The sequence below is a fragment of the Pleurodeles waltl genome, chromosome 4_2, assembly GCF_031143425.1.
Source record: "Pleurodeles waltl isolate 20211129_DDA chromosome 4_2, aPleWal1.hap1.20221129, whole genome shotgun sequence".
Classification (NCBI taxonomy): Eukaryota; Metazoa; Chordata; class Amphibia; order Caudata; family Salamandridae; genus Pleurodeles; species Pleurodeles waltl.
In genome coordinates, this window is record NC_090443.1 from 357,852,854 (window position 1) to 357,872,224 (window position 19,371).

General features: G+C 44.1%; 1 long non-coding RNA gene across 1 annotated transcript in view; it reads left to right on the plus strand.

Moving 5' to 3' along the window:
* The window catches only part of LOC138292704 (uncharacterized), a 195,304-nt gene that overhangs the window by 94,206 nt on the left and 81,727 nt on the right, over positions 1 to 19,371 (plus strand). Inside the window, exon 3 of the long non-coding RNA XR_011202763.1 lies at positions 18,194 to 18,255. This is a non-coding gene — a long non-coding RNA (uncharacterized lncRNA). The remainder of the gene's footprint in view (positions 1 to 18,193; positions 18,256 to 19,371) is intronic.

Sequence of the window (19,371 nt, forward strand, 5' to 3'; positions counted from 1 at the left end):
GGTTTAGAGTCAAGGAGTCAGACAGAATGACCCCGCTTACTGACCCATCACCTTCTTGGGCAGAGAGGAGGTCGGGGAGAGGCTCACTCTCCTCTTCCGTTCCTTCATCTGTGACCAGAAGCATGTTGATCTCCGACCTCTCAAAATGAGCTTTTAGTCGGTTCACATGGAGCACCCTTAGGGGATTCCTAGGGGTTTGGAGGTCCACTAGGTAAGTGGCCTCCCCTTTCCGCTCCTTTATTTCAAATGGGCCAGACCAGCGGTCCTGGAGAGCTCTGGGCTCTACTGGCTCCATAACCCACACTTTGTCTCCAGGTTGAAACTCTACCAGGGTGGCCTTCTGGTCATACCATTGTTTCATCACCTCTTGACTGGCCTCAAGGTTACTTTGGGCCTCTTTCCAGAAGCGGGTCATCTGGTTGCGGAGGGCCAACATATAGCTGACCACATCCTGAGGGGGTGTCCTTGGAGCTTTCTCCAATCCCTCCTGGACAATGCTTAAGGGTCCCATGACAGGGTAGCCATAGAGAAGCTCAAAGGGACTGAACCCTACCCCCCTCTGGGGGACCTCTCTGTAAGCAAAGAGAAGGCATGGTAAGAGGACGTCCCACTTACGCCTCATGGCCTCAGGGAGGCCACCAATCATGCCTTTCAGGGTCTTGTTGAATCTCTCCACAAGACCATTAGACTGGGGGTGATAGGGTGTGGTGAACTTGTAAGTTACACCACACGCATCCCACAGTGACTTCATGTATGCAGACATGAAGTTAGTGCCTCTGTCAGACACTATTTCCTTGGGGAATCCCACACGGGTAAATATCCCCATCAGGGTTCTGGCCACCACCTGTGCAGTTACGGTCCTCAGAGGGATTGCCTCTGGGTAACGGGTGGCATGGTCCACCAAAACCAGGATGAACCTGTTGCCTAAGGCAGTTTTGGGGTCCAAGGGACCAACAATGTTGATGCCCACCCTTTCAAAGGGGGTGCCAACGACAGGAAGGGGAATCAGGGGGGTTTTAACCCTTGTCCCTGCTTTCCCACTGGCCTGGCAGGTAGGACAAGATCTGCAGAACTTATCTGAGTGTGTCCTCATTTTGGGCCAATAAAAGTGGGTGACAAGCCTGTTAAAGGTCTTGCCCTGCCCCAAATGTCCTGCCAGGGGAATGTCATGAGCCAGACCCAGTAGGAAGGTTCGGTAACATTGGGGGACCACCAGCGTACGTGCTGCCCCAAAGGCCGGAACCTTAGGCTCACTGTAGAGGAGATCATTCTCCCAATATAGGTGGTGATTGCCAGAGGCGTCACCTGCTGCCTGGTTTGAGGCTTGCTTCCTCAAACCTTCCAGAGTGGGACACTCTTTCTGCGCCTTGCAGAATTCCTCCCTGGTGGGCCCACCCTCAACTTGCCAGCCAGCAAGCTCAGGTAAGTCACCTAGGGTGGCAATGTCTTCCCCAGTCGGCTCGGGAGCCTCCTCCTCAGGAGCCCCGTCAGCCACTGTGGGAACTTCTGGGGCCGGTTTCCCGCACCCCTGGTCCCTCCACCTGGCAGCTCTCTGGGCCATCGTTCCAGGCTCCAGATGCCCTTGACTTCCCTCTCGGTCAGCCATGGACCGTGTGGTCATGCAGACCCACTCAGGTAACCCTAACATCTCCAGGTGAGACCTGAGCTCCACTTCTTTCCAAGCAGTGTGCTCAAGATCATTGCCTAACAGACAATCTACAGGCATGGCAGGACTCACAGCTACTCTCAGAGCACCAGAGACCCCCCCCACTCAAAGGGAACCAGAGCCACTGGTAGGTGACTCTCGCGATTGTCAGCGACTCTGACCTGGTGGAATGTATTAGGTACTATCTGCTCTGTTGACACCAGCTGACTCTTGATAGTAGTCATACTGGCTCCTGTGTCACGCAGAGCCTCCACCTTCTGCCCATCAATGGTGACCCACTGCCGGTACTTGGAAGTGTTTCTGGGCATGTGGGCCTTGGGCACCATTTCTCCTTCTCCCAGGGACACTAGGGAAATCTCTACCTGCTCCCCAAAGCTAGTTGGGTCCATCTCTCCCCCGAGCGCTACACTAGTCAACCCAGGTGCCTGTCCGGTAGTGGACGGTGCCCTCTTGGGGCACTGTGGATCGCCTTTGTAGTGACCATACTGGTAACACTCCAGGCATTTGGGGCTAGATTTCCCTGACTTGTCATATGTCCCTGGCTTTTTCCCAAATTTGGAAAAGGAAGGGTTGCCACCCCCTCCCTGGGAATTCTTTTGGGGGCCTTTAGAGAGTTCCTTATCTGCAAGTTTATCTCCCCCCTCTTTCTTCTGTTGGGAACCCTGACCACCTTTGTGGGAGTCCCCCCCAGGTACCTTCTTGGACACTCTGGTACTAACCCAGAGGTCCGCCTCCTCAGCAAGCTTCCTGGGATCAGTCAGCTTACTATCCACTAGGTGCTGGCGCAAATCTGTATAAGTAACATTAAGTATATGCTCTCTCAGAATCAAGTCATATAAACCTTTATAATCTGCTACTTTGTTGCCCCGCACCCATCCATTCAGTGCCTTACTGGAGAAATCAAAGAAATCTACCCATGTTTGTGTGGTTTGTTTGGTGCTGTCCCTGAACCTCTGACGGTATCCCTCAGGGGTCAGCCCAAACTTGGCAAGTAAAATGGCTTTCTGAAGTGGGTATGTGTTTTGATCAGGTTGATCCAATGTGAGAAGTGTGTCCCTCCCCAATGGCGGCACATAACCCCACATAGCTACCCCCCATTGCCCTTCAGGAACCTCATGAGCCCTTAGTGCAACTTCATAAGCAGCTAACCATTTATCTATGTCATCTCCCACCACAAAACTGGGCACCACATTTTTGGGTATACAAACCTTCTTTTCTCCAGCAGGTCCTGTCTGTATGCTGCCACCATTATTGCTGGATTCAGACTGTCTCGTCTTGATCTCCAGCTCCTTGAGACTCAGTTCATGAGCCAACAATAGTTTCTTTTCAGCCAAAGCTCTTTCAGCTTCCACTTGTTTGACTGCTCTTTCAGCTTCCGCTTGTTTGGCTGCCCTTTCAGCTTCAATCTGTTTGGCTGCTCTTTCAGCCTCAGCTTGTTTGGCTTCTCTCTCTGCCCTCTTCTCCTCCTGTTGAGCCTCAATTTTCAGTTTTGCCATTTGCAATTGGAACTCCCTTTCCTCTCTCCTTTCCTCTGCGGTCAGGCTTTGCATAGAGACACTGCTCCCTGGTCTGGAAGGGGGCACAATTGCAGTGGTAACACCATCCATAGATAGTGAAAATTCCTCTGAGGGGCCATGTTCTGGCTCCTCTTCCTCATCATCCTCTAAATGGGCTTCTGCCCAGGCCCTCAGTGCCACTTGAAAGTCCTCCTTTCTGGAGGCCCCTTGGGTGGGTACCCTCAATGCCCTGCAGAATCCTCTTAGTTGTTTGACTGTATATGCATCCAACTGGACTAGGTCAAAGTCTCCTGTCTGAGACCCAGTCAGAGACATGTTGAGTGAGGATTTAGTTTTTGAAAATTGTCAGGAAAAAAATCAGGTTTTCAAAAAGAGATAAAAACCAAGTTGACCTTCAACTGTGGGTAGGTAGTGTAATACTTAGCTACTGTATGTCACTGCACAAATACAAGTCCTATCCTCACCGCTGATCACCAATGTTAGAAATGGGGTTTTTGGTTGGCAGTCAGGTTACCCTCTGTCCAAGCAAAAGCCCTCACTCTAGTCAGGGTAAGTCACACACTATCCAAGATTATCCTGTGCCCACCCTCTGGTAGCTTGGCACGAGCAGTCAGGCTTAACTCAGAAGGCAATGTGTAAAGTATTTGTGCAATAAATCATACAATACCACCATATAACACCACAGAAATACACCACACAGTGTTTAGAAAAAATATATAATATTTATCAGGATAATTGTAGGTCAAAAAGAAATAAAGTTGCAATAGAAAATTGTAGAAATATCACAGGGAGGTGATATAAAGTGTCTTAAGTCTTTAGAATATAAACAAAGTCTCTTTCAAGCACAAGTACCTGGTTGGGAGTGGAAAAATCTCCTCAGAGGGCCACAAGCGAAGAGGTGCGTGGAAAAAGGTGTGTGTGCGTCGATTTCTCCCCAGCACACACAGACTTGCGTCGTTATTTTCCACGCGGGGAAGTCGGCGTCAGTTTCCGGCGCGCGGACAGTCTCTTTCTGTGGATCGCGGGGATTACCAGATGTCCCGGGTCTGTGCGTGGATTTTCCTGCTTGTTCTCCGGCTGCGCGTCGGTCTGCGGGGCTGCGCGTCGAAGTTATGATCTCACGGCAGGCGTCGCGTCGATTTCTCCTCTAGACTTCGATCTGCGGGGCTGCGCGTTGAAATTACGATCTCACGGCAGGCGTCGCGTCGATTTCTCCTCTAGCGGTCGGGCGGCGTTGTCCTTGTGAGGCCGTGTGTCGGATCTTCGATCGTCCCGAGAGCGTTGCGTCGATCAGCGTCGGAGTGCGGCGTTTTTCTCGCCGCGAAACAAGCTGTGCGTCGAAATTTTCGCCGCACGGAGCGTCCAAGTAAAAGAGGGAAGTCTTTTTGGTCCTGAGACTTCAAGGAACAGGAGGCAAGCTCTATCCAAGCCCTTGGAGAGCACTTTCACAGCCAGACAAGAGTTCAGCAAGGCAGCAGGGCAACAGCAAGGCAGCAGTCCTTTGTAGAAAGCAGGCAGGTGAGTCCTTTGAGCAGCCAGGCAGTTCTTCTTGGCAGGATGTAGGTTCTGGTTCAGGTTTCTTCTCCAGCAAGTGTCTGAGGAGGTAGGGCAGAGGCCCTGTTTTATACCCAAATGTGCCTTTGAAGTGGGGGAGATTTCAAAGGGTGGCTAAGAAGTGCACCAGGTCCCCTTTCAGTTAAATCCTGTCTGCCAGGGTCCCAGTAGGGGGTGTGGCAGTCCTTTGCGTGAGAGCAGGCCCTCCACCCTCCCAGCCCAGGAAGACCCATTCAAAATGCAGATGTATGCAAGTGAGGCTGAGTACCCTGTTTTTGGGGTGTGTCTGAGTGAATGCACAAGGAGCTGTCAACCAAGCCCAGCCAGACGTGGATTGTAAGGCACAGAAGGATTTAAGTGCAAAGAAATGCTCACTTTCTAAAAGTGGCATTTCTAGAATAGTAATATTAAATCCGACTTAACCAGTCAGTAGGACTTTGTATTACCATTCTGGCCATACTAAATATGACCTTCCTGCTCCTTTCAGATCAGCAGCTGCCACTTCAACAGTGTATGAGGGCAGCCCCAATGTTAGCCTATGAATGGGGCTGGCCTCACAGTAGTGTAAAAATGAATTTAGGAGTTTTACACTACCAGGACATACAACTACACAGGTACATGTCCTGCCTTTTACCTACACAGCACCCTGCCCTAGGGGTTACCTAGGGCACACATTAAGGGTGTCCTATATGTAGAAAAAGGGGAGTTCTAGGCTTGGCAAGAACTTTTAAATGCCAAGTCGATGTGGCAGTGAGACTGCACACACAGGCCTTGCAATGGCAAGCCTGAGACAAGGAGAAGGGGCTACTTAAGTGGGTGGCACAACCAGTGCTGCTGGCCCTCTAGTAGCATTTAATTTACCAGCCCTATGCACATAGGGTGCACCTTACTAGGGACTTATAGGTAAACTAATAGTCCAATCAGGTATGATTCCAGGTTACCATGTTTTAGGGGAGAGAGCATATGCACTTTAGCCCTGGTTAGCAGAGGTAAAGTGCGCAGAGTCTATAAACCAGCAAAAACAGTGTCCAAAAAGCGGAGGGAGGTAGGCAAAAAGTTAGGGGGGACTACCCTAAGGCTGTCAGGTCTAACAGAGACCTAGGGTATAATTGGCCAAAAGAGTCTAAACTTGCTTGAGGCAAAATAAATGAAATTCTGACTAATGAAAAACAGGCCAAGATGCCTGCCAAACGCAGGGAGCAATTAGCTTTAAGCCGTAGTTACAAATCCTACAGAAAATACTGTTAGTACTCATTGTGTTGTGAGTCGTACTCACAGTGTGCCATGTCCGCCTAAGTGAACTAATTTTGTCTTCGGTGTCACTACAGAGTTATGTTGAGGAGGTTGTTTTTGGGGTTGTTCGCACTATTTCGTATACATGAGTCATTACCATTCCTTTTCTAGGGCTTCTTGGTTTTTTATCAGGTTACATTTTTTTTAATTCTGAGCTCATACTACATACTGGTGTAGGTGTTTGCACACGCAAGGACAAAGAGCCGGCACCATGTACCCAGTTAGGCAAGATAGGCAGGAGGATGTTGCACAGACACACAGGGCTTGCTTCAGCAGTGGTGGCGTCCTGTGTGACAGACTTTTTTGGCGTCCCTCCACCCCACGACCACCTCCTCGGATTCGCTCTTTGCCATCTGGCAAATGTGCCCCTCATCTCTCCATAGCCCCCCTTCACATGCATTCATTTGTTTTAAAGTGCTTGTAAAGGCTGGCTTTACTAATCCACTAAGCTGTCCACATAAAATATAGTTCTGTTCTTTGCAGCAGACATATTACCCCTCTACACTACTTTATGGCGAGGCAAATCTGCCGCCAGACAAAACTCTCATCACTCTCAATAGCAGGAACATTAACCACAAGAGGTATCTTGATTTTTTAACTGCTTCCTGAAGGCTGGACGCACAAGGGATTTTTCAGCAGGTGCGTTTAAATCGCAAGTTTCTAAGTTATTGTTAAACACAGCGCCCCCCTGAGGTCCATGCCCCCTAATTCAGGTCAGCACCCTATGCGGCTGCACCACTCGCATCGCCCTAAAGCCGGCGCTGCAGACACACATTATCACACTCCTGTGTAAACCACGCCCCTTAGTGATAATGAGTCTTTCAGGCTCGCTCCATGAAGAGTGCGCTAGTAGCAAGTACTTCTTTACACTGAGAACCTGAATGTCCCACGAAGACTGAGTGCATTACTTGACGGTAACCACTCTTAGACTGCCCCTAGGCCCGTTTGAATGTACAGCCTCTGATTATAAAGACGTTCACAGAAGAGGCAAGCATCAACCTAACCTAGCCAATTGCTACCCTCATGACGCTTAAATAATGTCTGATCACAATGAATTCCTTCACAATAATTTTACAGAATGCTGCATCTGCAACTGAAAATGTGTTGGAGCGTTTAATTAGCATCTGTGAACATTCAGCCTTCTTCAAAGTTTCCAGTTAGTAATTCTGTATTTTATTTCATATTTTAATGACTCATTTTATAGTAATATTTAATATACTTTCGGTATTTAAAAGGAGTCACCAATAAAGATTGTCAGTAGTGATAAATATATCTTTTGCTCTAATTCATTATAAGAATGCCAGAAAAACATAGGTTTTTTATCAAACTGCCTAGGTTTCCTAAAGATAACCATAGCTCAATAAGGCATGTTAATTTTAGTCGGAGTGCTATTACATTTGAATTCCACAAGTTTGACAGTACAAGGTTTACTATACCACAGTACACTTAAAAAATCATCTTCCATCCTGCTTGGTGAAAGCAAACCAGTATGCCTTTGGAAGGAGAGAAGTCCTTGAGCAGCCGCCAAAATCATTGGGTTTTTAATTAGCCATATTTTTGGACAGACAGGAATAGGACATGTGCGAGACAGAGAGATAGCGGATTTTCATGAGAGTGCATAGTCAGTGAAACATTATGCAAAGTAACTCCTCAGGCTGGGCCAAATTGTGTTACTCATGAAATGCTGAAATGTTGTGATGTTTCAATCACGAAATCTGCTAAATTAATGACATTTCACAGTATCCAGTTGTACTCGTTGGAGTGTGGTTCTAGCAGGAAATATCCTCCTGAGAATATTTTGTGTTGGAACCAGTATTCCTTTGGTATCTTTTGTGAATTTTTACATGATGAGCAACCCAAAGGGCTCACCACAAAGCTATTGTATATTTTGCGCTAAACACATATTTGCATATTTACCCTTAATTTTTACTAGCTTTCTAGAAATAATTATAGCTTTTGCACACTCATAAACCCAACACCCGCAATGAAATGTTGTACGTGCCCTCTGAGACTTTGCTGTGACACAGAAGAAAATATCGACTATAAGTGGAGGCTTCAGTGGTGAAAAAACAAAATGGTGACTACCAGCCTGATGATACAAGACTGACGGTTCTCCATATTCATGAAATATAACATTCTGAAAAAAAAGGCTGAAGGCAGGTCTTTAAGATAAAAGGCAGTTACAATTTGGGATTTACAATAATTTTGAAAATGTTGTCAAAACGGATTTGAGGGAAACGATTCTCTTGAACACGTTTCCACAAGTTTTTTTGTTGCCTCAATTACATACATCTGGCTGAGCAAAGAGCATCCTGCACGTAGATAAATAGCAGCCTTGAGAGGAAGAGTGAAAGGGAGATGATGATGGTGGCAATTACGTAGTGCGAACTGCACCATTGCTTCCTTTGCTGCTGCGAGAGAGACTCTGTGTGTATGCCTGTGTGTGTGTGTGTGTGTGTGTGTGAGGTAGAGTGAGAGTGTTTTTGTCTAACAGTGTTTTATGCATGTGAGAAAGTGTGTGAGAGAATGTAAGAGACGGGGTATCCCAAGATTGCCAAGACACTCCTGGTTTTTCATGGTTTAAACCTGAAAATGTCAGTTAATGTAGCAGCTGTCACAAACACAGAGGGAAGTAAGCTTTTAGGTGTTCCAGTGCAGAATTAGTCAGTAGCTCCTTGCGCAAAGCAATTTAGTTATGTCAGAGTGTATATAGAAACGCATTTAATTCCCCTTTGTGCCACATTGTCAGTATGTTCTGTGTTGATGAGTTTGGCCAATTGTGTATTTTTGTTTCAGTCAATATAAAATTGTAGTCCTGCTTTTGTGTTTGTGAAATGTCTTGGTTTCATTTTTTTTAATTCAAAATATCTTATTAGTTTTAAGGGGTACGAAATGAAAAGACGAGATGATAGATCATTTGTAATGAGAGAAATGCTTTCAGACTATGAATATATCCATGAGTGGAACACATTTTAATCAGATGAGTAAACAGATTGATAGCACAAATGTGGGTTATGAGACATTTATGATTGTAGACCCTGGAAGAGAAAGATGAAGAGAACAAAAAAAGCCCAGGGAAGAAAGAGGGATACAAGAGAGAAATAAGGAGAGAAGAGCGATGTCAATAGTAGTGCAATGGCAATGATGTTGTGCTGGATGTTAGTACTGTTTCTCGAAAAGAAGAGATAGATAGATGGAGAAGTGGAATGCTGGTTAGCCCAATATTGGAAGCGGGGGAATGTTGTGTGCTAAACCTCGGAGGCTTCATTTTTTGTATGTATAGGTCTAATTTATTCCATAACCTCTGTGATGTCTGGCTGTTTAAGTTATTGTTAGTGAGTGTATTGTCTGCGCTATGTGTAAAGCAAACCCACACCTACCAAGTGTAGTGGGATAGGTTATGGAATTATTTCAATTCACAAAGTATATTTTTTATACCTATCGTTAGTAGGAGGTCCGTGAGCTTCATGTCTGATGAGTTTAGTTTTAGGGGATGGGTCAGTGTGAGAGGTTCAGGGAGATCTCAGTGTTGAAAGTAGTATTAATTACCTTTTGAACCTTGTCCCAAAAAGAGCAAATCTTTTTGCAGTGGAATAGCATGTGGCTGAGGGTGCCTGGTGCATCTTGGCAGTTCCAACATTTGTCTGAGTCTTTAGAGTTTCCCAGGAGTCCAGTACACTTTAGGTAGTATCCAATATTTGTGTTGTGAAAGAGTGGGAGTGATTTCGTTTTTGAGAGCATAAGTCCCAACCTTTTTCTAAGGATTCTTCTTTCAGGGTTGAAAGAGTTGGATCAGTGTTGAATTATATCCATTTAATTTAGGTTTTGGAAGAGATTTTCTCGTGATGTTGGAGGAGTTTAGAGTTTTAAATATTTGGACTGCTGCTTGAGGCATGTTAGATAATTTAAAGAGAAGTGCGATTAGGTCTGATTTGTGTGGTAAGACACCTTTTCATTGCAACCTTTTGTTTAAGAAAGTTGTAGAATTCAATGTTTTCTAAATTGTGGTAGTCTTGTAGTTCTGCAAATGTTTTTGGATAAGTTGATAGGCCAAAGTCCTTGATCCTTAAGATTTTGTCTGATGACCAAGATGTCCCTTTAGTTTTAATTTTAGGATTGTTCCACAGGGATTTTTTTGTGTTAGGGTTTAATCGAGTAATTTAAGAACCGAGATGGTGTCCTTAGGGATGGTGTGAGAATGTTGTAGTGGGAATTATTTTATGGTTAATATTGAAATTAAGGAATATGGTTTAGTTAGGGATTCTATAATGAGTACCCTGGTGTGTCTTGTGATTGGGTATTAATCCACCAAGTGGCTTAATTGATCAGAAAGGCAAGTTGGTATTTGTAAAAGTGTGGGATATTCAGGCCCTGACTGTTTATTTAGTTTTAATTTTTTTAAAGCAATTCTGTGCCTTTTCCCTTTCTAGAGGAATTTGTAAATTATGGAATCAATATTATTGGAGAAGTTGGTAGCTAGCTGTATGGCGAGCATAGAAGTAAAAAGATTTAGTTGAAGAGCAATCATCATGTTGCATTCCACCGGCCCCCACCAAGTCATGAATTTTGACGACATAGCTGAAAGAGTGTCCTGTTTTTCTTTTTTAAAGAAGATAGTGTTTGTTTGTTTTACTTGTATCTTCCAGATTACTTTTGAAATGTGTCTAAGTATTTAATCTGCAGGATTGCCAGTGGAGTGTATTGTTGTTTACAATGGATGGTAGGGTTAGGTTGTTCAGTGGGAAGATTTATTTTTTTCCTAGGTTTAAGGCGTAGCCTGATACTTGTGCGTAACAATCGATTTCATTGAGGATTGCAGATATGGCCTTTTCACCCTATTGAAAGTAAATGAATACATTATATGCATATGCACCTTTTTTGTAGGGAGTGTCTCCAATGGATACACTCCCAATATGTGTGTTGGATTTGATAGAAAGCAGAAGAAGTTCAATAGCCAAAAGATAAAGTATGGGGAAGAGGGCAGCCATGCCTTGTATCTTGTGCTAGGTTTATTTTACATGAGAGGAATCCATTAACTCTAATACACGCAGAGGTATGTGAGTAAGTGCAAAAACCTGACAGATGAAGATGTCTCCTAGGCTGAATTTGTACATGACTGCATGTAGAAAAGGCCAGGAGACCTTATTGAAGGCTTTTTCTTCATCCAAGGCCTTGGCAATTGTGGGTGAAGTTATAGTTTTGGCTTTTCCAATGATGTGGCAGAAGAGTGTAACAATGTCTGAATCATGTCTGCCTATAACAAAACCAGTTTGTGATAGGTGGATGAGAGATGGAACCGTTCTTTCTCGTCTAGTCGTCCAAATGTTTGCATAAATTTTGCAGTCAATGTTTTAAAGGGAAATGGGTCTGTAATTGTTTACCTTTAAGGGATCCTTCCCTTCTTTGTGGATGTGGGTTTGGTTTTGGTTTTTAAAATATAGCTACACTGCTGTGTGGGACAATGTGTTTGTGTGACAATGCTATGTTTGTGTTTGTGTGTGTGAGAAACAAAAAGTATGTGAGAGTGTGTGAGACTATATGCCTGTGTAAGCTAGATCAGATGTCCCAGATTTGCGGGACAGTCCCAGTTTTTCTTCATCTGTCCCTGCAGATTTAGCTAAATTCATCAAATGTCCCGTCTTTTATTTAGAGAGGGTCGCCTGAACTCAAAGGGAGGCACAGTTTTATGTGTGCCACTGCATGATTTGTCACCAGCCTTTTCAGAAATCAATTTAGCATAGATGTTACTTTGTGTAAAAGTTCACTTAATTTATTTGCTTTGTATTGTCATCTAAGTCATTCTGTGCCCCTCATTCGATGTGAAATTGTAGTCCTACTTTTATGTTTGTGTAACTTCCCCTTTTTTGTCTTCAAAATCTGTTCACCATTGCCCCTGGGTTTGTGAGACAAGAGTTTGTATGTGTGAGTGAGTGTGCATATATGTGAGAATGCTTGGGGATGTGTGGACGATGTAGTCTGATGGAATTATGAGTGTAGAGGCCTGTGTGTGAGAGGCAAAGTGTGATAGGTGTGAAAGAAATTATGTTGTTTATGTGAGTGAGGCTGTTTGTGTGACATTATTTGTGTGGAAGGAATGTGCACCTGTGTGTTAAAGAATGTATTTGTGTGAAGATGCTAAGTAAATGTGGAAAACATTTTGTGTGGCTTAGTTGCATGTGTGGGAGAAATTGCACGAGTGTGTTAGCCTTTGATTGTGTATAAAAGTTTAAAGTACACTGTTCCAGAAAAGCACAGGGCAATCCAAATGTTAGGTGCAGATGCCCCCACACATCTTAATAGATGTCATTCTTCATCATTGGGCATGCTCCTCGTCATACCAGCGCTGCAATGTCTGTGGAGGGGGCTCGTTGACGGAGATCTTAATTCACTCCTTAAGTGCCTTACCAAAGAAAGGAGAGCAGGGGAAAGTTAAAATTGGCTCAAAACCAAGCTTATTGTCATAAATTTTATTGAGTCAGCAAGGGTTAGGGCCAAGGTTAAAAACCAGTGGAGTGTGTTGATAGTAGTAATGCTCAACCACTCTCTCAATATAAATCAAACGAAGGAAGGACATTACCTAATACCCTCGCTAAATGGTCAATGATGTAGAGGGAAGGGGAAGAACTTTCACCGCCCCTAAGGGGTCAACATGTTTCACGTCTAATGGGTCAAAAAAGATCCGGCGACGCTTCTTCAGGACCCTCTTGTTTGTTATAGCCTTTCATTGTGTGACATTGTATAGGATTGTGTTTAAGTGTGAGTGTGCTTGATAATGTGTGAGAAATAATGTGACATTATTTTGGTACCAGGGAGCCTGTGCTTGTTTATGAAAAATCGCAGGCCATGAAGTCTGCTAAATAAAAATGACAACTTAATAGATGACAATAGTTGTCCTTTTGCCAATCTTGTGTGAAATTGGTGGATGTTTTGCATCTCAATACCCACAGTGCTTCCTTGGAAAATTGTGTGCACATTTCAGGGCCCCAGAAATGAAGTGCTTATTGAAAAAAAGGTTTGTTAAGTGGCCTTGCTGTTTGGAATCTTGGATTATAGGTGAACGAGATGAAATGAAGGGTTTTATGCTGTAATTTTTGTTTCTGCACTGACAGGACTAGCAGCTGGCACAGACAGGCAAATTAAACATGCAGCTGGCTAAGTGCCTGGGAAAAAAGACCCGCAAAGTCTAGCAATGAATTCGCAGCCCCCCATTTTTTGAAGGTGAAACACTGCTTTTCCTTCCATTATGCTGCCCATCACCTCTCTTCTGTAACTTCCCTCTTTCTGTGCCAGCTCCTCACCGACCAGCTTCTTTCCTTCCTGTACTTTCCTCTCCCTTCCTTGATTCCACTTTCTCTGTTTTCTTGCTCTGCTAAGTTAAAAGTAATCCCAAGGCATTTGATATCAGCTTCCAATAAAAAAGAAGTATTTAAGATTAAAAAAATCAAATCCAAGTAGGAGGGGCCTCATTCGCTGCCATCTCGGTTCCCCGTTTTCTACACTTCATAAAATCATCTCTACCATCACAGACCTGCCAACTTGTGAAAAAATCTCAGTGTCAGAAAGCGCCAAGTGGCGGGACTTTTAGACAGGGGAGATGGTGGAGGCTTCATGTCCAGTATAGTCTGAGTCTTTTTTAATTAGGCCGATCTGCCCCCAGGGGGGCAGAAACCTCTAGACACAAGGGATTGTTTTTGAATGGTTATTTTTATTTTTTTACTTGTGGGGAGCGACCCCTTAGGCAATTTCGGCCTATTTTTATTAGGCCTATCTGCTCCAAGGGATGCAGAAACTACTAGACACCATTTTTTTTTTTTTTGTAGGTCAGTTTCACATAAGGGGGAGCGACCCCTTGGGCAAGGGTCGCTTCCCGAGGGGGAAGGAATTTATTTTAAGCTATTTCTGCCCCCCTAGGGGGCAGATTGGCCTATTTTTATTAAGCCGATCTGCCCAAAGTGGGGCAGAAACCACTAGGCACTAGGGCTTTTTTTTGCGCCAATTTCACACAGTGGGAGCGACCCCTTAGGCCCCTCGGGGGGAATTTATTTTAGGCCATTTTTACCCTCCATGGGGGCAGATTGGCCTATTTCTATTTGGCCAATCTGCCCCCGCAGTGGGGGCAGAAACCACTTAGGCACCAGGGATTGTTGTGTGTTTATGTGTGTGTTTTGTTTTCTTTGGGGGTAGCCCTTTGGGCAAGGGTCGCTCCCCTTGGGGGCACATTACTGTTGGCCATATCTACCCCCCTTGGGGGCAGATCAGCCTATTTTTAGAAGGTCTATCTGCCCCCAAGGGGGGCAGAAAGCTCACCAGGGACGAGGGAAGATTTTTTTTTCAAGAAAAAAGGGTCATACCCTCACCTCAAATAAATGGGGCATAAGTTGTTCTGCCAACCATTAAGCAGATGGGGCAATTACTCCCGATCCACTCCCCAGGGGGATGAAAGCCGACTAGATGTCAGGGAACAAAAAAAAAAAGGAAATACTGGGGTGGTGGCTACCAACCAGTATGGGCATGGTAATGCCCCCATCCCAACTGAAGAGGGTAACAGTCTTTCACCTTTCCCCCCCTGCACACTAAAACTTCTTATCCCACAGCAAGCAAGAGGATATTTGATTATTTTGGGTTGTGGTTTTACATTTGGGCCATGAGAGCCTGTCTAACTCTCATAATCATCCCACTTGGAATGGTGAGGGATGCACTTTTTGGACTTTGGGACGCTGCCATGTAGAAAAATCTACCAGACTTAGACACAACTGAAAACTAAACATCTGTGTGAGTCCATGGTGGTGTGCTTCACATGCCCCCCACACCAATTTCTTACCCACAATGCCCTGCAAATCTCCAACTTGCTGGAAATCACACATTTTCCCCACATTTTTGTGATGGAACCTTCCGGAATCTGCAGAAATCCACAAAATTCCTACCACCCAGCATTGTCGCATCTATGCCGATAAAAATTCTGCTCCACTTGTCAGCCTAAAAATGTTTTTTTTTAAACTGCCCTTTTGGACCCCCTTTGGTTCCCCCTCAGTTTCGACATATTTTTGGCTCTTCCCTGTCACAGGCACTTGGTCCACCTACACAAGTGAGTTATCATTTCTACTGGGAGACTGAGGGGAATGTTGGATGGTAGGAAATTTGTCCCGGTGCAGTGATCCAACACAGAAATGTGGGAAAAATTAGATTTTTTAGCTAACTTTAAGGTCCGCTGAGGATTCTGGGCAAGAAAACCCTGGGGGATCCATGCAAGTCACACCTCACTGGACTCGCTCGGGTGTCTAGTTTTCAAAAATGTTTGCGTTTGGTAGTTTTTCCTATATGGCTGCTAAGCCCAGGACCAAGAACGCAGATAACACCCTCCCGCAAAAACAGGTAGTTTTGTATTTGATAATTTTGATATGTCCACATAGTGTTTCGGGGCCTTTCCTTTCGCGGGCACTAGGCCTACCCACACAAGTGAGGTTCCATTTTTTATCGGGAGACTTGGTGGAATGAAATGTGAGGCTTCTCTCATATTCCAGAGCTTTCTATCACCAAAATCTGAGGAAAAAGTGCTTTTTTGCCATATTTTGAGGTTTGCAAAGGATTCTGGGTAACAGAACCTAGTGAGAGCCCCACAAGTCACCCCATCTTGGATTTCGCTAGTTTTCTAGTTTTAAAAAGTGCACAGGTTTGGTAGGTTTTCCTACGTGCCAGCTGAGCTAGAGGCCAAAATCCACAACTAGGCACTTTGCAAAAAACAGGTCTGTTTTCTTTGGGAAAATGTGATGTGTCCATGTTGTGTTTTGGGGCATTTACTTTCATGGGCACTAGGCCTTCCCATACAAGTGAGGTACCATTTTTATCAGAAGACTTGGAGGAATGTTGGGTGGAAGAAAAAATGTGTGGCTCCTCTTAGATTCCAGAACTTTCTATCACCGAAAAGTGAGGAAAAAGTGTTATTATTTTGCCAAATTTTGAGGTTTGCAAAGGATTCTGGGGAACAGAGCCTGGTGAGAGCCCCACAAGTCACCCCATCTTGGATTCCCCTATGTGTCTAGTTTTAAAAAATGCACAAGTTTGGTAGGTTTCCCTATGTGCCGGCTGAGTTAGAGGCCAAAATCCATAGTTAGGCACTTTGCAAAAAACAGGTCTGTTTCCTTTGGGAAAATGTGATGTGTCCATGGTGTGTTCTGTGGCATTTCCTGTCACAGGCACTAGGTCTACACACACAAGTGAGGTACCATTTCTATCGGGAGACTTGGGGGAATGCTTGGTGGAAGGAAATTTGTGGCTCCTCTCAGATTCCAGAACTTTCTGTCACCCAAATATGAGGGGAAAGTGTTTTTTTGCCACATTTTGAGGTTTACAAAGGATTCTGGGTAACAGAACCTGGTGAGAGCCCCACGTCACCCCATTTTGGATACTCCTAGGTGTCTAGTTTTAAAAAATGCACAGGTTTGAAAGGTTTCCACAGGTGCCAGTTGAGCTAGAGACCAAAAGCCATAGCTAGGCATTTTGCAAAAAACACATCAGATTTCAATGTAAAAATGTAATGTGCCCATATTGCGTTGCCTGTCGCAGGCACTAGGCCTACCCACACAACTGAGATACCATTTGTATCGGGAGACTGAATAGAAGAACAAGTGTTATTGCCCCTTGTCTTTCTCTACAATTTTTCTTCCAAATGTAAGAGAGTGTGTAAAAAAGACATCTATTTGAAAAATGCCCTGTAATTCACATGCTAATATGGGGACCCCGGAATTCATAGATGTGCTAATAACCACTGCTTCTCAACACCTTATCTTGTGCCCATTTTTGAAATACAAAGGGTTCCTTGATACCTATTTACACTCTTTATATTTCAGCAAATGATTTGCTGTATAGCCAGTATACAATGAAAACCCATTGCAAGCTGCAATTAATTTATTGGCTCTGGGTATCTAGGGTTCTTGATGAACCTACAAGCCCTATAAATACCGCAACCACAAAAGTCCAGCAGACGCAACGGTATATTGCTTTTGAAAATCTGACATCGCAGGAAAAAGTTACAGAGTAAAACGTGAAGGAAAATGGCTGTTTTTTTACCTCAATTTCAATCTTTTTTTATTTCAGCTGTTCTTTTCTGTAGAAAAGCCTTGTAGAATCTACACAAGTGACCCCTTGCTGAATTCAGGATTTTGTCTACTTTTCAGAAATGTTTAGCTTTCTGGGATCCAACATTGGTTTCACACCCATTTCTGTCACTAACTTGAAGGAGGCTAAAAGCACAAAATATAGTAAAAATGGGGTATGTCCCAGTAAAATGGCAAGTGTTGAACAATGTGGTTTCATGATTCAAGTCTCCCTTTGTTGATGCCATTTTCATGGAATAAAACACAAGCCTTCTTCTGCAGCCCTTTTTTCCCATTTAAAAAAAAAAAAAAAAAATGTTGCTGTATTTTGGCTAATTTCTGTGTCTCCTCCTGGGGAATCCACAAACTCTGGGTATCTCTAGAATCCCTTGGATGTTGGAAAAAAAGGACGCAAATTTGGCGTGGGTAGCTTATGTGGACAAAAAAGTTATAAGGATCTAAGCGCAAACTACTCCAAATAGCCAAAAAAAGGCCTGGCACCTGAGGGGGGAAAGGCATGGCAGCGAAGGGGTTAACGCACTTCTTCCCCATCCCACAACAAAACAAACACAATTTTTGAGGCTGCTGCGATGTCCTTCAATGGTACCACACCTCTCATGACATTGGCTGTGCAGACCCTCTAAACAATTAGAATGGACCTGCTTTCTGCAGGGGTTTCAAGTTAATTGGGTGCACACACCGGGTGATATGGGCTACTCACGAGCCAATATTGTGTGCCACACTGTGGCACTATGAGAGTTTGAAGGTCTGCCTTCACAATGACAGCCTCATTTGTGGATCACATTGTGTAAATATTGTTATGTTATGATTAGTTTTAGTATAATGTGTCATGTAATGTTATGTATACTGGTTATGGTATAGAATGTATTATGTATTTGATTGATACTTTAAAATGTTGGCTCCCTCTCTTCAGCCCACATGAGCTTTAAACTTGGAAACTATGTGTTCTCTTATTTAATGTAAAATATTAACTTAGACAATACCTCTATTTTATAATTTTGTTTTTGTGCTTTATCAAAATGTTTTGTACCTATTATGTTTTCTTGTAGTGAAAAGAATGCATTAAGACTGAACAAAGGCTGCCCTGGGGACAGAGTGGGTCCAAACCAGCGTGAGTAGTGTGCTAAGTTCAGGTGTCCTTGTAGCAAAGCTTTTCAACATTACTCGACTTGGTGGCATACTTACTTATTTTTCGGAAAATATGACTACGAAAAATATTCTACGTACAAAGGGAAACCGCAGTATTAGTTCTTCTCAATATGTAGAGCTTGAAATTCTCCAAAGGCCAGAAGGCAGGCCACCTTTACCTACGCACCCAAGATGTGAAATAACACAGCCACCAACTTTAAAAGGCCCCTCGTTTTTTATCATTAGAAAAATAATATATATATACTAATGATGATGACAACTACTGTAATATTGACTATCATGCCTGTCTGATATAATAATGTCTACCAATAAGTCAGAACAGGCTGTGGTTGCTGAAGTAGGCCCAACCTCCTTGTTTCGCCTCACATTTATTGACATTGTGTGGCCATTTCTTCCCTGTGGAGTAGATATATGGCAGGTTTTTGTGTAGCCCACATTATGCTTGTGTGACCTTCACGGACATGACTAAGGTCTTCCTAAGGGCGTCGCACACTTTGCCAGTCTTTCCACAAGATCCCATCCCCCAACCTAAGCCAATACTGAGCACCCGGTATTTCCAACCGGTATTTCCCGCTCCACTCGGAGGATGCCTGACACATGCCCACTCCTTCATGGTCCACAATTATCATCCCTACAACATCAGCTCAGATCCAAATAACTGGCTATCAAAACCTGTCGAGATCCTGTAATAAAAGACCCCTGGAGGGACATGAAGTAACTCTGCACAAAACAAGTAAGTAAACTGAGAATGACACACACAGATAAAACATGTATTACCAGCAGTTTGTGCAGTGGCTTTGATGTTCAATCACAGACAGATTCTGAATCTTCCACAAGCTTCCTTCAGCATCCACGGCTTATCGATAACAGTGAATCATTGCCAGATTTTCAGGATCACCACTCAGTCAATGATTACCGTTAAGATTTAATAAATGTGAATGTGTCACTTTTGCATATATGTGAACGCTGGCATTGTCCGGCCTGCAAGAACCAGTACCCCACCTCCTACAAAGTACATTGTATGGTCTCTGGCAAGTTTCCTCATCACCCTGCGCCTGAATTTCTATATCGTCTGAAA